We start from the raw sequence: 20,555 nt of genomic DNA, 5'->3' as shown, positions 1-20,555 counted from the left end.
AGCCTCCATCAGAAGCAAGGAGTCGTCAGTGAAGTTCAGACTCACAGAGAATTGGAAGAAGATTGAAAAATCAAAAACACCCCCTCCCAGGTATGGCTCTCAGGGGCATGGTGTGGCATCAGCCCTGTGCTGAAGAGTTCAGTGTGTCGGTGGTGTCTTAGGATGTGTTTGACTTGAAATTACTTCTTGGTTTAGAGCAGTGGCCCATTGTGGTCCCCAACCAGCAGCATCAGCCTCATCTGGGAGCTTGACTGAAATGCAAATTCTTGGGCCTTACTCCAGACCACAGAAACTCAGGCTTGGGGCCCAGCAATCTGTGTTTTAACAAGCCCTCCAGAGGGTTCTGATCCACGCTAACTGGTTTAGATGATCTTGTAGACTGACGCAGAAGTCAGTTGTTGTGGGTTTGGGGGTTCGTTCCATAAAGTCTGGAAAGCTGTCTCCCCAGGGAGCGGTAATCTCACTTGAGGCTTCCTGAGGGAAATAATCTCTCCAGCATCACTGTCTGAGGCCCCTTATGCCACTCTTGAGCATTTTCAGCCTCTGCTTTGGGAAAGTAGCCAACTGGACCAAAAGCATGATTAAATCTTGAGGGAAAAAATAACTCGTCTTCTTTTGCATCATGTGAAGCACTAACAAGGTCCGTGTGTGTGAACACTAGTGATAACAGCAGTGGGCATTCTGGGTGTTTCCTCCTGATCTTTATTCTGTGTGCATGTGGGTGTGGGATGTATATTCAATCTAGTGGAAATCACACTGTATGCATTGTTCTGGTGTATGTGTGTCCCCACATCAAGAAAGAGCCCTAGACATTACTGTGCTAAGGACTGAGGTGGCGAGGGCCCCCAGGATTTGAGTTCCAGTTGTCACAGGTCCCTGTGCCCTGAGAAAATTGGTAGCCGGGTGCACAGGTCCTCAAGAAGTCATTTTCCCATGGCATTTGAGTTGTTGGTGCTCCTGGCTCCTCTTGAGCCTTTTGTTAAGGGGGAAAGTCAGGGAGAGCCGACTGACCGGGCCACTCCATTGCCATTTAGATTCCCTGACTCTGCAAGCTGCTGAATGTTGCTTTTTCATGTGCTGCCTGGGATAAAGCCGTCTGATTCTTTTCCCGCGAACAATGGCTGTTTTTATGAGTTCTTGCTTCTCCCAGGCAGTGTCCCACACAATGAAATCTTTTCCATTTGTTTAAGCTGGTGGACCTTATGGACTCTGTCTGGTTGACTTTTATCTAATGTTTACAGTTCGTGGAGTGTGATAGCTGAGCTCATTCTTTGCATGAAGAAAAAGAAAAGGTGGATGGATGATCCCCTGGGAGAAAAAAAAAAAAACAACACTCTGAGGGAGAAAATACCGCAGTCCCATTCAGAACTAGGGATCAAGCTGGTAGTGAAGGAAGAGGGTGGAAGACCCTTGGGCAAGTGCTGCTTTGAGGGGCTGGGGAGTCTCTCCTCAGTAGGGGAGCTGGGTACACTCTGCTAGGGCCCCCATTCTGTGCTATGGTCTCCTTTTCTCCTGGACCCAGGTGAAGACTGGAGAAATCCTTGTCATAGGAGCCATTGCCTTCCTACCTCCGCCCCAGGATCCAGGCCCAGAGGAGCCCATGCCAAGGGCCTGCTGGAGTCAAGTTCACACTGACACTGCTTGACCTGGCTGGTCACATAGAACAGGCTTGAACTGGCCCGAGCAAAGAGGTGTCCGAATCCGGGGACACTGCCTTTCCTCCCTCCCTGATTTGTTTTCCTGAGTGAAAGGAATGCCCTGTCTGCCCAGGGTCCCCTTTGCTTTTTCCATGACTGGTGATGCATTTACTGCTCATCCCTCACAGTTGGGAACCCACATCTCTATTCCTGCAGACAGCCTGCCCTACCCTGACACTTAGAAGCTGTGACAAAAGAGTGGGAGGCATAAAAGTCTGCCTTCAATTTTAGTAGAAAGTTCTCTAAACACTCCGGCTCCTCCTGAATCTTCCCTCTGTTCTCAAAGACCAGTTTTGTGGGGTCGGTGTTTATTGAGCACCTGCTATCTATTGTTGCCGTTTGTGTGTTGAGGGTACAGGGTAGACAGCTGTCCTTCTGAAGCGTGTGTTTGTGTGTATGTAGAATTGTGTGTGTCTGTAACAGTAGCAATAGCTACCATTTATCGAGGGCTCATTATGCACCAAGTACTGTGCTGAGCATGGAGTCAGCGTGTTCAGTAAGTCCTGTGGAGTGAACGACTTCCTTCAGGCCTCCTTTTGCCTAGAAAGTCAGGCCTGGCTGGTTTTAGGCCCACTCTGTTGTCCCACCTTGTTCTGGCCCCCAGCCTGGTACAGAGAGGCAGAGAGATGCTGCACAGCGAGAGCCTTGCAGGCCAGAATCAGGAGCTTGGGTTTTGTTTTAGCAATAATGAGAAGTTATGAGTGGGTTTAAGCAGGAAGATCAGAAATAACTCACCCCAGGTCATCCCGCTCACCAGCTAACTGGTTGTATAGCCAGACCAAGAATCAAGGCATTCCCACTCCCAGCCTGGTGGCTGGAAGAAGCAGCGTTATATCAGAAGACTCCATTATTTCCTATAAAAATGGCCTTCTCTAAGTGCCTATCAACAGACGAATGGATAAAGAAGATGTGGTACATATATACAATGGACTACTACTCAGCTGCAAAACAGAACAAAATCATTCCATTTGCAATAACATGGATGGACCTTGAGGGAATTATGTTAAGTGAAATAAGCCGGCTAGAGAAGGATAATCTGTGTATGACTCCACTCATATGAGGAATTTAAAAATGTGGACTAAGAACAGTTTAGTGGCTACCAGGGGAAAGGTGGGGTGGGGGATGGGCACAAAGGGTGAAGTGGTGCACCTACAACACGCATGACAAACATTAATGTACAACTGAAATTTCACAAGATTGTAACCTATCATTAACTCAATAAAAAAAAAAAAAAGAAAAATAAGTTTAAAAAAAAATGGTCCTCTGTTGTTTTACCACCGTTGTACTTGTTCCTAGCATGGTGGAAACATTTTGGAGGTATGTTACAAGTTGTGTATGGTGGAAGGTGGAGATGACTTGGTGATTTTATTCACTGAGACAAATACAGCCAAGTCAGCAAGAGGTAAATCATTCCCCATTTTACAGACTAATCATTGATGTGATTCTCTCTGAACATGCATTCATAATATATCAGCTGTGGATGGCACTGCCATAGACTTGGGGAAGAAATTTATTTTTTAAATTGTCATACAGCGAAATAGACTTTTTTGGGTATCCAGTCCTATGAATTTTAACACATGTATAGATTTGTGTAACTACCATCAGGATACGGAATAGTTCCGTCACCCCAAAGAAACTGCCTTATAGCTGTCCCTTTATAGTCACTCCCTCCCTCCCACAGACTTTTTAAAATAGCTTTTAAAAAAATAATGGCTTTAGTGAGATATAACTCCCATATCATATAATTCATCCCTTTAAATATAGAATTTAATGGTTTTTAGTGTATTCACAGAGTTGAGCAGCCATCACCACAATCAATTTTAGAACATTTTCATCACCCCAGAAAGAAACTCCATACCCATTAGCAGTTACTCCACATTTCCCCTAATCCTCCAGCCCCAGGCCACCACTATTCTACTTCCTGTTTCTATGGATTTGTCTATTCTGGACATTTCATATAAATGGAATCATATAGTATGTGGTAGTTTGTGTCTGGCTTCTTTCACTTAGCATGTTTTCAAGGTTCGTTCATGTAGCGTGTTGGTACTTCATTCCTTTTTATAGCCAAATAATATTTCTTTTATGCATATGCCACATTTTGTTTATCCATTTATCAGTTGATGACCTTTCAGATTGTTTCCACTTTTTAGCTCTTATGAATAATGCTGCTATGAACGTTCACAGACAAGTTTTTGTGTAGATAGATGTTTTCATTTCTCTTGGGTATATTCCTATGAGTGAAATTGCCAGGTCATATGGTAACCTTTTAGGGAACTGCCAGACTGCTTCCAAAGTGGCTGCTTGCTTTTTCCTGTAACCAATGTGTGAGGATTCCAATTTGTCCGTGTTCTTAGCAACACTTGTTGTTATCTGTCTTTTTGAATTTAATCATCCTAGTGGGTGTGAAGTGGTGTCTCATTGTAGTTTTGATTTGCATTTCCCTGATGGCTGCTGATATTGAGCATCTTTCTACATCTAATTGGCCATTTGTCACATGAACTTTTGAAATTATTTGGCTTAATTGAAATATATCTTGGATAAGTATCCTTCAATAAATGCTTAAAATATTTTAACATAAACAGAAATACACTCTTTTCTCCTATATCATTGATTTTAAAATTATATTTAGTGTACATATTAACTGACATTAAATAGATTATTTCACCCAGGTGAATATTAGAAATTGTCAAATTTAAGAGCATTCTTTTTTGTTTTGTTTACTCACAAGTCTTGTGGAAACAAGGTAAGAATTCTTGCTTTTTAATGTCCCAAATGCCATATAAAAGTAGGCAGTTTTCATATCTTAAGCTTTAAATGTGTGCCACATGAGGATCCAGAATTGTGTGCTCAGGATATATGTATATATCTATTTTTTTACTTCACAAGTCCTTACTTTTTCTGGCCCTGATTGTAATAATAGACTGCTCTGCGTCCTTTTTAATACCTTCAACATCGACATTTCTATTTCTAATACTAGAGTTTTAAAAATAAAAATCTCCTGTGAGAGACAAAGTTCAAAATTGCCTCAGTCAGAGGAGCTAGGTTTGTTTGGATTTGAACCAGCCTGTAACCTGAGTCACTCACAGCTGCTATTCATAGAACCGGGGCCTGGTGAAGGGCACCTTCTGCCGTCTCAACCGATTCAGGTGGAGCAGCTTCCTGGCCAGCAGTGATCACGAAGATGGGAAGTAGCACACTGGTGCATTTTAAGTGCGGTGATTAAAATCACTCTAAAATGGGTAAATGACTCTTTGGTATTTAGACCACCTGGGATATCCAGTGCTACTTTGAATATCAAGGAAATGGAATATTCTTATGTAAATATGTCTGCATCGTTAGCTCCTGGAGGGCTAGAATCCAATTTGGGCAAGTGTTTTCTCCACATAGACTGACAACAGGCTGACAGTGGTGCTTCTTGAATTAATGGATGAGCAAATGAATGAATGAATGTTGGGAGTAGCAGAAACTGATTGCCAGCCCACATGTCCTTCTGTCACGCTTTCCTCTTTCCTAACAGAATCTGGATTTTGTTCCATTCTTCAGCCTCCTTTGCAGCATGGGGGGTGGGGGTGGGAGTCGGTAGGAAGCAGGCGGTATTGATTGGTCCAAGCCCATCACGGTGGTCCCATGCCCCTGCCATGGTTTTGACATGGGCTGTTGCGATTAAAACAAGTCTGCTGTGGTCTCCAGAGAAAGATTCTCCTTATGGGTGAGAAGGAGACATGTGAAAACTGCCTCTCTCCTTTCCCTGGACATCGTCATGTCTGCAAGTGTCGCTATATCTGTTGCCCTCACCTTGTGGCTTGAGGGGAACCAGCCTGCCAGCAAACACTGACAGCTACGTGTGGCCTCCTGCAATAAGGAAGGACTGACTGGGTAATAAAGGGATTGGCTCTGTCTCTCATTTGCGTCTTGGGCAGGCCATATGTCCTTCCTCCATAAAGTGTCCTATAACCTTGAGAATTCACCTGGTTTAACTTGCTACTTAGCCTGCCCCTTGCTACTCTTAAGTATTTGAGGAAACTAGAAAATACAACCAACTGAAGACATTTTCGTTTTAGATACCAGTAAACCTGAAGATGTCATTTAAGGCTGAGGTCAAACTTCACTTTCTTCTCTACTCCTCCCCATGTCTGCCTTTGCCTAGGTCTGGATTATTGTTGCACCTTCGAGCCCTCCTCGTTTGGCTCACATTTCTCTTCCTGCTCTGCCACAGGGGGCATTTTAGTGGAAGTCAGACCTGTGTCCATCTTGTGGGCAAATTACCCCTCCAAGCCACCCTCCTCAGCTTTAAAATGTAGGTCCTACTCATGTTGCCTGGCAGTTATGGAGATTGCATGAAATAAAGTTTGTTTGCAAACATCCTTTTACCCTTAAATTCTATTTTATCATGTTCATCTTTATTGTAACTGAGGACCGGAGAAACCCTTAAAGTCACCCTGTCCTACGTCCTGCCTGATGCAAGGATCTCCCTAACATCCAGTGTGTCCTTGCCCATCATTTTTGGGCCACTTGAGTTGCTGAGCCAACCTTGCCCCCGCTTCCCTCCCTTCCCCCATACCCCTTACCCCCAGAAGCTTCTGGCAAGTGACTTACGTGTATTTAACTGATTCTGTTTGATTCGGTCATTCCGTATCTGGGAACCTGTCCTCTGCTTTTGAGAGTGCACAAGCTATTTGTCCGGGGACATTCATTCCAGTCTGTGGCACAAGATTTAAAACAGTCTAAATTACCGCTGCTGCGCAACCAGTCAAGTTATGATTTGTCCATTCGGTGGATTCCTGTGCATCTGTAAAAGTCAGAGACATCTGTGCAAGCATTGACAAGGAATAACCCAAGATACACTGTTAAGCAAGAAAAGCAAGGTGCAGAACTGGGTGTATAGTATGCCTTTTATGTTACAGGTGTATGGATCTACCAAGATGCTACGGATCATAAGACACATGTTGCATTATGTACTCCTAAGAAAGAAAAAACAATACTGCTATGTAATTGTAAGGTACCCTTGGCTCTAAGACAGAGATTTTGAGATGTGAAAATGTGCATTGTAGGAGACTTGCTCTTTACCATATGCCCTTTGTGCTGTGATTTTTTTTAAACAAGTATACATTTATGTAATTTAAAAGAAGTCCAGATCTGTCACACACACACACACACACAACATGTAAGTAAAGTAAGTCCTGGGCTAGAGGAAACTCACGTGTGCTGCTGTGTATGCGCAGACATTTAGATTTCTGCCCTCACTGCCTGCTCTGGATGGAAACCTAGTTAACCATCTTAGAAAGATATATACTTGTCTTGACTGTTGGCTTTCTGGTAGTCTTTATGAATTCTAAGAAAATTTTGAAAATAGTGGCTGGGTGAGAATTGCGGCCCGTTTCTCCCTGTGCCTGTCAGCAGGGCCGGCCCTTGATAAGTTGGACCACAGGTTTTTCTTCTTTCCCATCATGTGTATTTCTGTGCATTTTCCTACGAGAATGTATGTGGTAGGTCATGTATAATTTTTGTTTAATATTTATGTTTTATTTTAAAGATGATCCAACTCAGAAATCTTACTATTTTCTGGGAAAAAATTTAAAGTGACTGATTTCAGGATTTTTTTTTTCCTACAGAGAGATAGCTGCCTATCGTGTTCTAGGCAAAGTGTTAGGGAACTTGAATTCTTTCCTGGCTTCACCATTTACTTCTGGTGCCTCAGGTTCCCCCGCTTGAAGCAGGAATGATAATACCTGCTCCTCCTACTCCACAGTTTGTGAGGAATGAATGAGATAGTTTACATAAAAGTGACATAGACTTAGGATGGACAATAATACAATATCTTGAAGAACAAGGGTCAGTGTTACATGCCAATAGCAGTGATTCAGAAAGTGCTTGATTGATATTAATCACTTTTTTTTCTGCATAAGAAATGCCCTTTCTTTATTTAAAATGTTCTGTTCATTTCCTGTTGATCCCAGAGAACCCTGTTGTTAAGACTGATAGGGGCAGGACCATGGAGGGCTTATGTTTTTTACATGTTTAAAGTTTTTAAATTTTTTAAAAAAAGATTTTATTTTTTTTAAGGGCAGTTTAAGATTCACAGCAAAAGTGAGAGGAAGGTACAAAGATTTCCCATATACACCCTGCCCTGAAACATGCATAGTCTCTCTGTTTATCACTATGACTCATTAGAGTGGCACATTTGTTATAATTGGTGAAGCTACATTGACACATCATAATCACCCAAAGCATGTAATTTACGATAGGATTCACTTTTCTTTTTTTTTTTTTCCCTCCCCAAAGCCCCAGAACATAGTTGTATATCCTAGTTGTAAGTCCTTCTAGTTCTTCTGTGTGAGCCACCGCCACAGCATGGCTACTGACAGATGAGTGATGTGGTTCCGTTTCTGGGAACTGAACCTGAGCCACGCAAGGGGAGTGCACTGAACTGTCACTGCTAGGCCATCAGGGCTGGGTCAGGGTTCACTCTTGGTGGTGGCCATTCTATGGGCTTGGACAAATGTATTGATCATTGTAATATCATACAGAATATTTCACTACCCTAAAAATCCCGTGTTCTGCTTGTTCATTCCTCACCACACCCCACCTGCCATCACTGGCAACCACTGATCTTTTTACTGTCTCCACCGTTTTCAGTATCTCCATAGCCTTTTCCAGAATGTCATATAGTTGGAATACAGTATGTGGCCTTTTGAAAGATTGGCTTCTTTCACGTAGTAATATTCATTTTTAAGTTCCTCTATGTCTTTTCATGACTTGATAGCTCATTTTTTTTAGCACTAAACATTCCATTGTCTGGATGTACCACAGTTTACTAGATGTACCACTGTTTATTAATTCATTCACCTCCTGAAGGACTTCTTGGTTGCTTCCAAGTTTTTTATTTTTGAGGAAGATTAACCCTGAGCTAATGTCTGCCGCCAATCTTCCTCTTTTTGCTGAGGAAGACTGGCTCTGAGCTAACATCCATGTCCATCTTTCTCTACTTTATATGTGGGATGCCTGCCGCAGCATGGCTTGACAAGCAGTGCGTAGGTCTGCACCTGGGACCTGAACTGGTGAACCCCCAGCTGCCGGAGTGGAATGTGCAAACTTAACAACTGCACCACCGGGCCGGCCCCTTGGTTGCTTCCAAATTTTGACAATTATGAGTAAAGCTATTAACATCCACGTGCAGGTTTTTATATGGACATAAATTTTGAACTCCTTTGAGTAAAATACAATGAGCATGATTGCTGCATTGCACAGTGAGCATATGTTTAGTTTTATAAGAAACCACCAAACTATCTTCCAAAGTGGCTTCACCATGTTACATTCCCGCCAGCAGTGAATGAGAGTTCCTGTTGCTCCACATCCTCACCAGCATTTGGTGTTGTCAGTGTTCTGGATTTAGGTCATTCTAATTAGGTATGTGGTGGTATTTGGTTATTTTAATTTGCACTTTCCTAATGACATATGACATGGTGCATCTTTTCTTGTGCTTATTTGCCGTCTGTATATCTTCTTTGGTGAGGTGTCTGTTAAGGTCTTTGGCCCATTTTTTAATAAAGTTGTTCATTTTTTTATTGTTGAGTTTTAAGAGTCCTTTGAATAGTTTGGATAACAGTCCTCCATCAGACGTGTCTGTTGCAAATATTTCTCGCAGTCTGTGGCTTGTCTTATCATTTTCTTGACATTGTCTTTTGCAGAGCAGAAATTTTTAGTTCTAATGAAGTCTAGCTTATCAATTATTTCTTTCATGGATCGCGCCTTTGATATTGTATCTAAAAAATCATTACCATACCCAAGGTCATCTAGGTTGTCTCCTATGTTATCTTATAGGAGTTTTATAGTTTTGTGTTTTACATTTAGGTCGGTGATTCATTTTGAGTTAATTTTTCTGGAGGATGTAAGGTCTGTGTCTAGATTCATTTTTTTGCAAGTGGATGTCCAGTTCTAGCAGCATTGGTTAAAAAGACTATGTTTATTACCTTTGCTTCTTTGTGAAACATCAATTGTCTGTGTTTATCTGGGTCTATTTCTGGACTCTCTGTTCTTTTGCCAAGACCACACTGTCTTGATTACTGGATTTTATAGTTACTCTTGAAGTCTGATAGCATAAGTCCTTCAACTTCGTTCGTTTCCCTCAGTATTGTGTTGGCTATTCTGTGTCTTTTATCTCTCTATATGAGTTTTAGAACTGGTTTGTCAATATCCACAAAATAACTTGCTGGAATTTTGATTGGGATTGCATTGAATCTATAGATCAGGTTGAGAAGAGCTGACATCTTGACAATATTGAGTCTGCTTATCCATGAACATGGAATATCTTTTAAGAAATCCTATTAGCTGTGAACAAAACATACAAAAGTCCCACCCACATGGAGCTTAATTTCTGTTTGGGGGAGATGGACACTAAAAAAATGAGTGAATTATAGTAAATTAGAAGGAATAATTTCTAAGGAGAAAAATAAGGAAGGGAAGGGGACACTGATTGTTGGGAATCATGTGCCGTTTTAAACAGGATGGTCAGGAAAGGGCTCACTGAGGGGTGCATGTGTCAGCTCAGATCTGAGAAAAGGCCGGAGAGAAGGCCGTGAGGATACCTAGGGGAGGAGATTCCAGGTAGAAAGAACAGCAAGTACAAAGACCCAAGTTTTGAGGAACAGAGGAGGCTAGTATTTAATCACTTCTTTTGAAATATTTGCTTGGAGGAAAATGGCAACGCCATGAAAACAAGGTAAAAATTATGTTAGATGCACTTAAAATGATAAAGGGCTGAGGCCAGCCCGATGCAATAGTGGTCAAGCTCTTGCACTCCACTTCAGTGGCCCAGGGTTTGTGAGTTCAGGTCCTGGGCTTCATTTCAGGGTTAAATAAACTGACTCTCTGAGGGATTTAATCTCTTATGCAGAAGGAGCCTGTGAAAACTAGAATGATATGCTTCAGGCCTTCAGGCTGACCTAGAGTTTTTCATTTTTCAAACAACTCTTTATTATGGTATAATTTTAGATTTACAGAACTTCTGCACAGAGAGTTCCCATACACCCTTGACCCAGCTTCCCCTAATGTGAAAATCTTACGTAACAATTGACCTTAAGTGATGGATTTGTGTGTACTATGCAAGCAAATAGGCGTGTGCACACGCATGCGCACACACACACATACAGAGCGTGAGAGAGGCAGCTCTGTTATCTGTCTGTCCTTTGGCAGCTCATCACACTTGCACCTCCTGGGTACAGAATGGATTCTGGCCATGGCAGAAGTAGGCAAGGAGCGACTTTGAATCTCAAGTTCCAAAGCAGGAGACATAGGGAGAACAATCAGCTGTCTGGAGCGCTCTGAGTATCATGTGAACTCAGTGCCACTTGAACTTTATTTAGTAGAAGATTGGCCTGAGATACTTAATATAGACATCCCAGCTATCATGTGAGAATTCCATTCTGCTCAAGTACAGATACAAGGGAATTTGGGAATGTTCACTTCTGCTTCTCTTAATGCTAAGTCATCTCACTTTTTTCCTGTCTAGTTTATGAATCAGAAGACCAACAGTATACGCCAATTTATTCATTTATGAATCAGGGGCAACAAATCCATCCATCCATCCATTTGTCTGGATTTTAACTTTTTTCAGTAGTACTTTGCTCTGGAAGTGGTCCAGGTTGCTTTGGAAGGGGACATTGAATCCAAATGATGACAGTCGTTAGCACTCCCTCTGGGGCTTGGGAGGGAACCTATGCCCTTCTAGGATGTTGCTGATACCGTCCCTCCAGAGCGCAGCTGTCTCTCAACTGCTTCTTCCCAGGGCTGTCCAGCTGTGGGAGAAGGGGTTGCTGAAATTGCAAGGGGAGTCATGGCTGAGATCCTGCTCACGTATGTGCAGCAGGAAAATCCTACAGCAGACAAGGTTTGACAGTGGGCAGGACACTTTCCTGTGGACGAAATGGAATTTTCCAAAAGCAGGAGTAGAATGCTGCCAGTTATTCATGTGGAGATCTCTTATTCTCTTAGAGGATTCTTGGTTTTATGAAGGGCAGCCCGGTTAGCAGAGATGCAAACAAAATACTTTAATGCTTTTAATTCCTTTTGGCTAAGGATAGGTTTTAAAAAAAATTTTGGAAGTATTTTTTTCTGCCAGGGCCAATTTGAGAAAAATAAAGCTTGCACTCACTTGTTAAAAAAAATTTCAGGGGCTGGTCTGGTGGTGCAGTGGTTAAGTTCGCGTGTTCTACTTTGGCAGCTGGGGGTTTGCCAGTTCGGATCCCGGGTGCGAACCTACGCACTGCTTGTCAAGCCATGCTGTGGCAGGCGTCCCACATATAAAGTAGAGGAAAGTGGACAAGGATGTTAGCTCAGGGCCAGTCTTCCTCAGCAAAAAGAGGAGGATTGGCGGCAGACGTTAGCTCAGGGCTAATCTTCCTCAAAAAAATAAAGTATAAATTTAAAAAAATTTTCAGTTAAGTTTTTAGCCTTTTCAAAAAAAATACTTGTCTCAGAGACTTTTTTGTTTAACCTTGCAAAAGCTACAAAACCAGCTTAAATACATTGTGATTGTATTGCCATGCCTCTGAACAAACTTTGTATTTGAGTACTCACACTTCTGAGGCTTGCTTATTTTGGTATGTTTTTTCCTTTTCACTGACCATGTGCGCTACTTTCTTGTGAAATACTGGCTGTGTCATTGTTGTCTGTATGCCTTAAAACAAGATATTTCACTACTAAGAAAGAGCAAAACAGTGCCAGGTCTTTAACAAAGACTGTTCAGTCTGCTGTGGAAAATAATTTTCATCAGTGAAGGTTCCATTTCATTGCAAAACAGTGCCAGACATTCCTTTCTCTCCTGCCCAGCTAGATTTCCCTATGACCCCCTCCTGAGGAACAGTTCTTCAGGCCCTACAGGCTAGAACTAAGGTATATTTGTCTTACAGAGGGACTGTGCTGTGCACTTCTGTGTGTATCAGTCCCCGCAAGCACCTTGGGAGATGGATAACGTTATGCCTGTGTTTTAATTCTTTATTTTTTCGTCCTGAGGAAGATTGGCCCTGAGCTAACATCTGTTGCCAGTCTTCTCTTTTTTGTATGTGGGATGCCACCACAGCATGGCTTGACAAGTGGTCTGTCTGTTCATGCCTGCAAAACCTGGGCCGCTGAAGCAGAGCACGTGAACTTAACCATTATACCACCATGCCAGCCTGTATCCACGTGTTATAGATGTAGAAGATAACTTCAGAAAGTTTAAGAAACTCAACCAACGTCATGTGGGTAGTGAGTTATAAAGTGAGAATTCCAGGCCTAGTTTTCCAATCCCAAATCCAGTGTTTATTCTCCTAGACCAGGAGTCAACTCCTGTGAGCCAACTCTGTCCCACTGCCTGTTGTTGTAAATAAAGTTTTATTGGGACATAGCCATACTCATTTATTTACATATTGTCCTTGGCTGTTTTCCTGCTACAATGGCAAGTTGAGTAGTTTTGACAGAGACCATACTGCCCTCAAAGCCTGAAATATTTGCCATCTTGCCCTTTACAGAAAAAGTTTGCCAACCCTTGTCCTTGACCACAGCTGAAGGAGCATTAGAGTTTTTTGTGTTATCAGACTTTTCTTCCAAGAAAGCCTTTGTGATCAAGTTCTTGCTCTTTTGAAAAGGTGTGAACCACACAGTGAAGGCAGAGCAAGCAGGTGGAGGTAACACAGCTGTGCCTGATTGTCCAAGGGGCCTGATACTGTCTGGCCATGCGGTGGGCCAGAGATTCTTGCCACACTTCTGTGGAGAGGTGGAGTCTCTGTGGTTTCCCCTTGAATCTGGACTTGTGACTTAAATTTTTACCAATAGATTGTGGTGGAAGTTGTCACCAGACCAATGTGAGTCCTCTCCTTGGCGAGTTAAGCAAAGTGCACCAGAAGTAGTTGTCAAACAAAGCAGAAATTTTATTTACAGCATGCAGCAAATAAAATGAAGACCACAGGGAATAATTTCACAAAGCTATGGCTCCCTGAACAAGGAGAGTGGGTGCTTTTTATCTGGGGTAGAGATTGAATGTGCAAGAAGGAAGCCTTGTCATTCCATGTAGAGGTGGGCATGGGGTGGCGCACGTGTAGTTTAGATACACGCCTTCACATATATTGCATGTTGTGTCAATAGGACTTCAGCTCCTCCCAGGGTAGTGTTTGTGATATTATAACGAGGTAAAGATTACTTTTGTACACTTTTCCTTTCTTCTCTGCAGGCGTCATTACTGCAGTGTGGTTTGCACTGATCTGAGCCTGTTCAAGCTGATGGGTAGCTGTTCATTCTCATAAAAAACAACTTTGAGGAACTATTGAATGCTGATGGCACTTGTTAAGTGGTTCTTTAAGCTACTAAGCAACAAAGAATTCTGTAAGCCTAAATAACTCTTTGAGCCGCTCTGGGCAGGTAGCTGGTGACAAAGTCTAACTTTCAAGACCGAGTGTAAAGAGATCTGCAATTTCTGCCTCATGCTTCTTTTTTTTTTCTCTTTTTCTCCCCAAACCACCCCCCCCGCCCCACATAGTTGTACATTCTAGTTGTGGATCCTTCTAGTTGTGGCATGTGGGACGCCACCACAGCCTGGCCTGATGAGCGGTGCCATGTCCGCGCCCAGGATCTGAAGCAGCGAAACCCCGGGCCGCCGAAACAGAGTGCACGAACCCAACCACTTGGCCACAGGGCCGGCCCCTGCCTCATGCTTCTTGAACACCTCTTCTTGAGATCCAGCCACCTTATGAGAATCCCAAGTAGCCACGTGGAGACAACATGTTTCCACATGAGAGAGAGGTGCCCAGTCTTCCAGCCATCCCTGCCAAGATGCTAGACATGTGAGTGGACCCCTTTTAGATGCTTCAGTCCTTGTTACCATCTGATGCAACTTCATGAGGGACCGCAATTGAGAACAGCAGAAGCCTCAGCACTCAGTTGAGCCTGTGCCACGCTACACAGTTGTGAGAGAGAGTAAATCGTTGTTTTTAGCAACTATGTTTTGGGGTGTTTTGTTATACAATAATAGAAAACTGAAACACCCAAAGACCAAGGTGAGATAAGACCTGGGGGAGATGCCACAGATGGCTTCTGGATTAGGTGGTAGTGACACATCCCAAAAATGTGAATTCTCTCACAGGCAGCCCCATGTCAGTGTCGGAGCCCTTTCAGGTGTGGAACAAATCTTTGAACTTGCTGTCTGAGTTACCCAAATACAATTCCAAAGAACTCTAAAATATTATCAACGGGAATCTAAGAAGCTACCCTATGGTTCTAGACTACTAAGAATAGAATGAATATCACTTTATTATGAACTTATCATGGAGAAGCAAGTGAATAATAAACATTTTAGGCAGCTTATAGAATGTTTCCTAAAATACTGAAGTTAGAATATTTGTGCTAGCCTTCCTGGAAAGAAAAGCTTTTCTGAAAATGATTTATGAATTGATTTTACCTTAGAATATTAAGGTTATATTTTCAAAGGGTTAAATAGCTATACGTTTTTTTTTCCCCCCAGTAGTTCTGTTGGGTAAAGGCTGTCCAGTTTGATATTGTTTGATTCTAATCAGAGGTCACAGACTTGTGGAAGTACAGGAATAGCTTTTAAAACAAGTGACTTTCTGCGGATCTAAATCTGTGGGGCTTGTTTGTGCTGAGCATTCCTGACCACCTAGCAATGAAGCTCTCTCACGTCAAAGCCCATGGTTTCTTAACTCATTGAGCATCTCAGGATGAACTTTGCAGCCCAGAGAATGTCTGCCAGGATGGATTATTTGCCTGCTGGATAAAGGCCATGCTCTTTTTGTCATGGGGTACAAGGCCAGGGCCCTCTTAGTATACAATTACTTAGATTACAGTGTGAGTGGTACCCCCTGGAGCTGTGTGATGAGGCAGCCTGCATCTGCTCCTGCCTTTCCGGCTTTATCCCTTGAATCTTAAGTTCTCTCCACATCGAACCTTGCCAAGAATGTTTGCCCTGCCCTTCCAACTAAACAAACAAAAGAACAACCCCCCCCCCCCAACCTTGTTATAAACAACACATGGTTATAAATGACACCAATATATTTACATATTGTACCCAAAATAATTTAAAAATTGGCTATACCTATGCCACTGCCATCAACAAACCTACTAAATAAAATTCAAGATTTACTTTTTGCAGTTCTTTTCGTCCTTAGAATGTATCTCATTGAGTGTGTACAAAGTATTGTGTGAAAGAGTGACTTAGATGGTTGCTTTTCTTCTTCTGAGTGCTAATGTTACTAATTTGCTCTATGATTATGTGGGTTTCTTTCTGTTTATATGCAGTATCAGAGTCCCTCATCTTCATTGACTTAATTTAATCTTTAGATTCAAAGTCCAAAGTGTAGATCTTACTCATAATTTTTCTTTACTGCTGCATGGTATTCCATTGTTGGGTTGAACAAACCCCTATGTATAAACATTGAGGTTGCTTCCAATATTTCATTCTTATAATTCATGTCATAATGAATAACTTTGTGTGATTTTTTAATGTTTTCCATATGTCTTGTTCAGTTTATTTGAGTGTTTTATTTTGCTGTCATATATAAAATTTTATTTTCCATTATATCTTCTGAGTGGTTATTGTTCATGGATATGAAGGCTGTTGATTGTTGCGCTTTCGTAGCCTGCTACTTTACTTAGTTCCTTATTGTATGAGTTAGTTTTGTTATTATATCTCTTGGTTTTTCCAAATAGATGATCACATCATCAGCATTCTTATGCCACTCATTGTTTTCTTTTGTCTAATTGGATTAGCTAACATCCCCAACACGTTGTTACATAGTGTTGGAGATAGTGGGCGCCCTAACCTTGTTGACAGCCTTACTGAGAATGCTGCTAGTGTTTCTCCAAGGCATAAGATGTTGGCTTTAGGACTGTGTGGTGTGCGCATATTCATGCTGAGGCAGTATCCATCAATTCCTATTTTATGGAGTGTTTTTGTAAGGAATAGTTTGTTGAATTTTATTGAAGCTTTTTAGTATTTATGGAGATGATCATGATTTTTCTCCTTAAACCTAGTAATATGGTGGATTATATTAATGGATTTTTAGATGTTGAGCCATCCTTACATTCCTGAAATAGGTCCCATTATATACATGTGTGTGTTTAATGTGATAGTGGATCTTGTTTGCTTATGCTATATTAAGAATTTTTGGTTGATATTCATGAGTGAGATTAGTTCCTAGTTTAAATTTTTTGTGCTCTATCTGTCTGATTAGATATCAGTGTTATATTTGTTTCATACAAAGAAATCCTTTTGCTTGGGGGTGATTCAGTCCTCCCTGCCCCCAACCCGTCCAGTTCCTAGCTGATGCATTTCCTCCTTTCATTTCCTGTCTTGCTGTTGCCTTTATGCATTGTGCTTATCATGGCCCACTCACCATAAGGAGATCTTGCCATCCCATTAAATTATGTGACTGAAGGCCCAGCTGTCAGTATTCACTTTGTGTGTACATGGCTGTTTTGACCGGTTCCCTAGTAACGGCCCTGTTAATTTCAGTGAGAAAGACTGATTGGGTACCTTTTTTGGGGGAAAAAAACCCCCAACAAAAAAAATGCTTCGTTCAACCCCTTGGTGGCTCTGGTCTCTGACCTCACTGTTTGCTGGGATGTTCTTGTACAGAGATTTTTGGCTTTAACCCTCAATACCACACATTCCTAATTATTTGTGCTACTTCTTGAGTAATCCTGAGGTCTGCTTTGGATTATTTACTAAAAGTAGATGATAAAAATTGAGTAATGTTTTCCCATTCTCTTTTCATCCTTTCCAGATGCCTGCATTAATACTTTGTAGAGAATTTCTTCTTTGCCATTGAGCTGGTTTAAGTCCCAAATCTGGCCTTTAATGTGGACCTAGTGACCTACTTGCTTCCTGGGAGATTATTTAGAATTAATAAAATCAGGAATAGGGCACTTTTTTACACATGTGCCTGTAGTGTGAGTTGTTAGTGGAAGGAACTTTTCTATGGGGCAACTTGCCTAGAGAATTAGGTATTCAAGGGCTTTATTTATTGCTTACGGTTAAGCACATCTTATTGAAAAGAGGAATATATGCCGCTAAGTAGCTCTGTCCAAGCTGAGATGTTTCTTCTCACTGGATCCTCCACTGAGGTCGGGATACAGTGACAGCTTCTGTTTCCATAGCTGCGGAATCTGTTTTCAAAAACACAAGGCTATGATTTCATTATGTAGTTCAGTGCACATGGAGAAGCTGATATGGAAATGGACGTGAAGCTTTAGACAAATACAATTTAAAACAAAAACTTTCTGTCCTCCTTTGACGCTTAGATCAGAATTTTTTCCCCCTCTTTCAAGCTTTCAGGTTTTGCTGGTTAATTTCAGAAGTGACCAAGGTTCTGTCCCTCAGAAAGCCCCTCCAGCATTCCCTTCTCCCTTCCTAATATGGCAGATGACTCAGTGGAAGTCCACTGTGCTTCACGGTCACCACAACTGGTTAGCCTGTCATGGAGTGCACTTAAGACAAGAGTTGGGTTGCTTATATCCAGCAGGCTTTGGCATAAAGAGTGAGTCATTTTGTTCGTTCTACACTCGTTGAGCTTTTACTGTGTTCCAGGAACTAAGGACATGGCCATGAATGAAACAGGCAGAAAAGAGTCTTTATTTTAATCAGTTTCTGCCTGTACAAAAAGAAGCTTGGGATAAAAATCGTGCATGCTTGAACTTTATATACAGCCCGATTGTAGGAAAATGCCTGTTGAAATAGGGTCCCCACTTCCCTAACAGGTTAACGCTCGTTCATGGGGAGTTTTCTCAGGTACGAGCAGGGCTGTTGTTTATTGGGCATGTACTCTACGTGCTTCGAGTGCATTTTATTTAGTGTGTTACCTCATTTAATCCTTACAACAGCCTTGTATTGTTAGGTACTGTTATTACTTCCCGTTTTATAGATGAGGATGCTCAGGCTTACAGAGGTTAATTAACTTGAACTTCCCTAACATCGCATAGTGACTCATGGTGACTGTGTCTTTCTGTCCCCAAAGGGGTTGAGCTTGTGGTGGAAATGCTTTAGGAAATGCAATCTGTGCCTGTGTGGCCGTGGTGAGGAAGTGTGCTCGTATCTGAGCTGTTGCAAAGTTGTGGGTGGGTCGGATTGTGCAGTGGTGCTAAAGCTCACCCAGCCATAGAGGTGAGGGCTGGGTTGTCCTGTCCAAGGACAGCCAAGGGCCAAATAAGGAGAGGTAATAGAAGACTGTTGGGTGTAGCTCTGTGGGCGGGATGCTCATGAAGATGAAATTCTACTAGAAATAGACTTTAATTATATGTGTATATTGCATTTGTATTAAAACAGAGATACCGTATTCTGCACCCTGTTTTGTGACCTGCCCTCTTCCCACTTAATCTATCCTGAGCATCTTTGCTTGGCCACCATGTGTTTCTGCAGTGTGTTTGGGTATAGTGTCATGGTGAGAAGTGCAGATGTGTTATATGGATGGACCATGTTTTATTTAATTGAAATCCATGTTATTAGACATTTTCATTTTCCAGTTTTCCGTTGTTATGCAACGCTGAGAAGAGGAAAAGTAAATCTCTGTATGCAGTTACGATTTTTCCCTAGGAGATAACTGGAGCAATGGAATCGCTTTCACTGCCCATTCCTGGGTGTGAGCGATCTTATCACCAGCGCCCTGTCAGTAGCAGTGGTCAGAACTCGGGGTAAAAAAAGCTTGCCAGTTTGCAAGATAACAAGATAGCATCTCATAATTGTTTTAATTTTCATTTCTTTGATTACTGGTGACTTTTCTCCTGAAAACTATTACTGACACTATTTTTTTGCTGAGGAAGCTTAGCCCTGGGCTAACATCTTTTGCCAATCTTTTTCTTTTTGCTTGAGCAAGATTGGTCCTGAGCTAACATCTGTGCCAGTCTTCCTTTATTTTGTATGTGGGTCGCCACTCACAAGTGGTGTAGGTCCATGCCTGGGATCTGAACCTGCGAATCTGGGTCACCAAAGCAGAGCATGCCGAACTTAACCAGTAGGCCACAGGGCCAGCCCCTGATTTTTTTAAAATAATGATTCATACATGAACATTTTATTGGGGATTTTAACATTTTTCAGTGTGAAATGCCCTTCATGATTTTTTGGAATGCATTTGTCTTGAAATTGACATTATCTTAAATTTTTTTTCGTGTAGGATTGCTCTTTTCATGTCCCAACTATTTTGAGAAATTTCAGATCTACATAGTGGTGAGAGAAGAGGGTAGTGAACTAAGTTGATGTTTACCTTATGCATTTATTGGCACGTTTGCTGTGTGCTATGGTATTGAACAGGCTTGGGTTCAACACCAGCTACACCTCTAAGTTCTTGGGACTGTGGGCAGGTTACTTCCAGCCTCGGTTTACCCATTGGTAGTCTGAGGAGGGCTATGATGCAGGGCGTGCAGGCTGCTGTGAGTTTTAGGTGAGTGCTCCCTGGGGCAATGCACCCAGGCTGCTGTGAGTTTTAGTTGAGTGCTCCCTGGGGCAGTGCACCCAGGCCTGGCCAGGCACACGGTCACTGCCTAGTAACCGGGAGCCATTAGTGTTCTTTTCCTTGTTGGAGACATTGTGGTTTTTTAAAAGCCAGGCTCCTCCCAGGGAGTGAGTGCAGTAAAAGCCGGCACCTAAGGACACGTCACGTACAGAGAACCGTTCTCTCTCCCTCTTTTCCTCTCCCACCCTTGTGCCACATTCCTGGGCCTCTTTCTCACTCTGGTTATTATATTAACTTTATCCTACAGTGTGACAGCTCAGCAGCTGCCGTTCTTGGCCGAGCGAGGCTTCTGACAATTCAGGCCTGCACATTGGGAGGGTGAGCGCAGCCTCAGTGCTTGCCCTGCCCGCGGATCTCCACTTTCTTG

At 42.3% G+C, this 20,555-nt stretch overlaps 1 protein-coding gene across 11 annotated transcripts in view; it reads left to right on the top strand.

Annotated features, from left to right (window-relative positions):
* TRAK1 (trafficking kinesin protein 1) overlaps positions 1-20,555 on the top strand; it is a 178,256-nt gene that overhangs the window by 31,632 nt on the left and 126,069 nt on the right. For 4 of the 11 annotated variants that reach the window (XM_070237931.1, XM_070237938.1, XM_070237941.1 and 1 more), the window contains exon 2: positions 14,209-14,512. The exons of 6 other annotated variants lie outside the window; for them this stretch is intronic. The gene's annotated coding sequence lies outside the window, so the exon portion shown is untranslated. Of the gene's footprint in view, positions 1-14,208; positions 14,513-18,149; positions 18,221-20,555 lie in introns of those variants that run through there. One more of the 11 variants, XM_070237933.1, reaches the window with a different exon arrangement.

This window comes from Equus caballus, chromosome 16 (genome assembly GCF_041296265.1).
Source record: "Equus caballus isolate H_3958 breed thoroughbred chromosome 16, TB-T2T, whole genome shotgun sequence".
Taxonomy (NCBI): Eukaryota; Metazoa; Chordata; class Mammalia; order Perissodactyla; family Equidae; genus Equus; species Equus caballus.
Note: the sequence above shows the minus strand (reverse complement) of the source record. Positions and strands in the feature narration are given on the sequence as shown.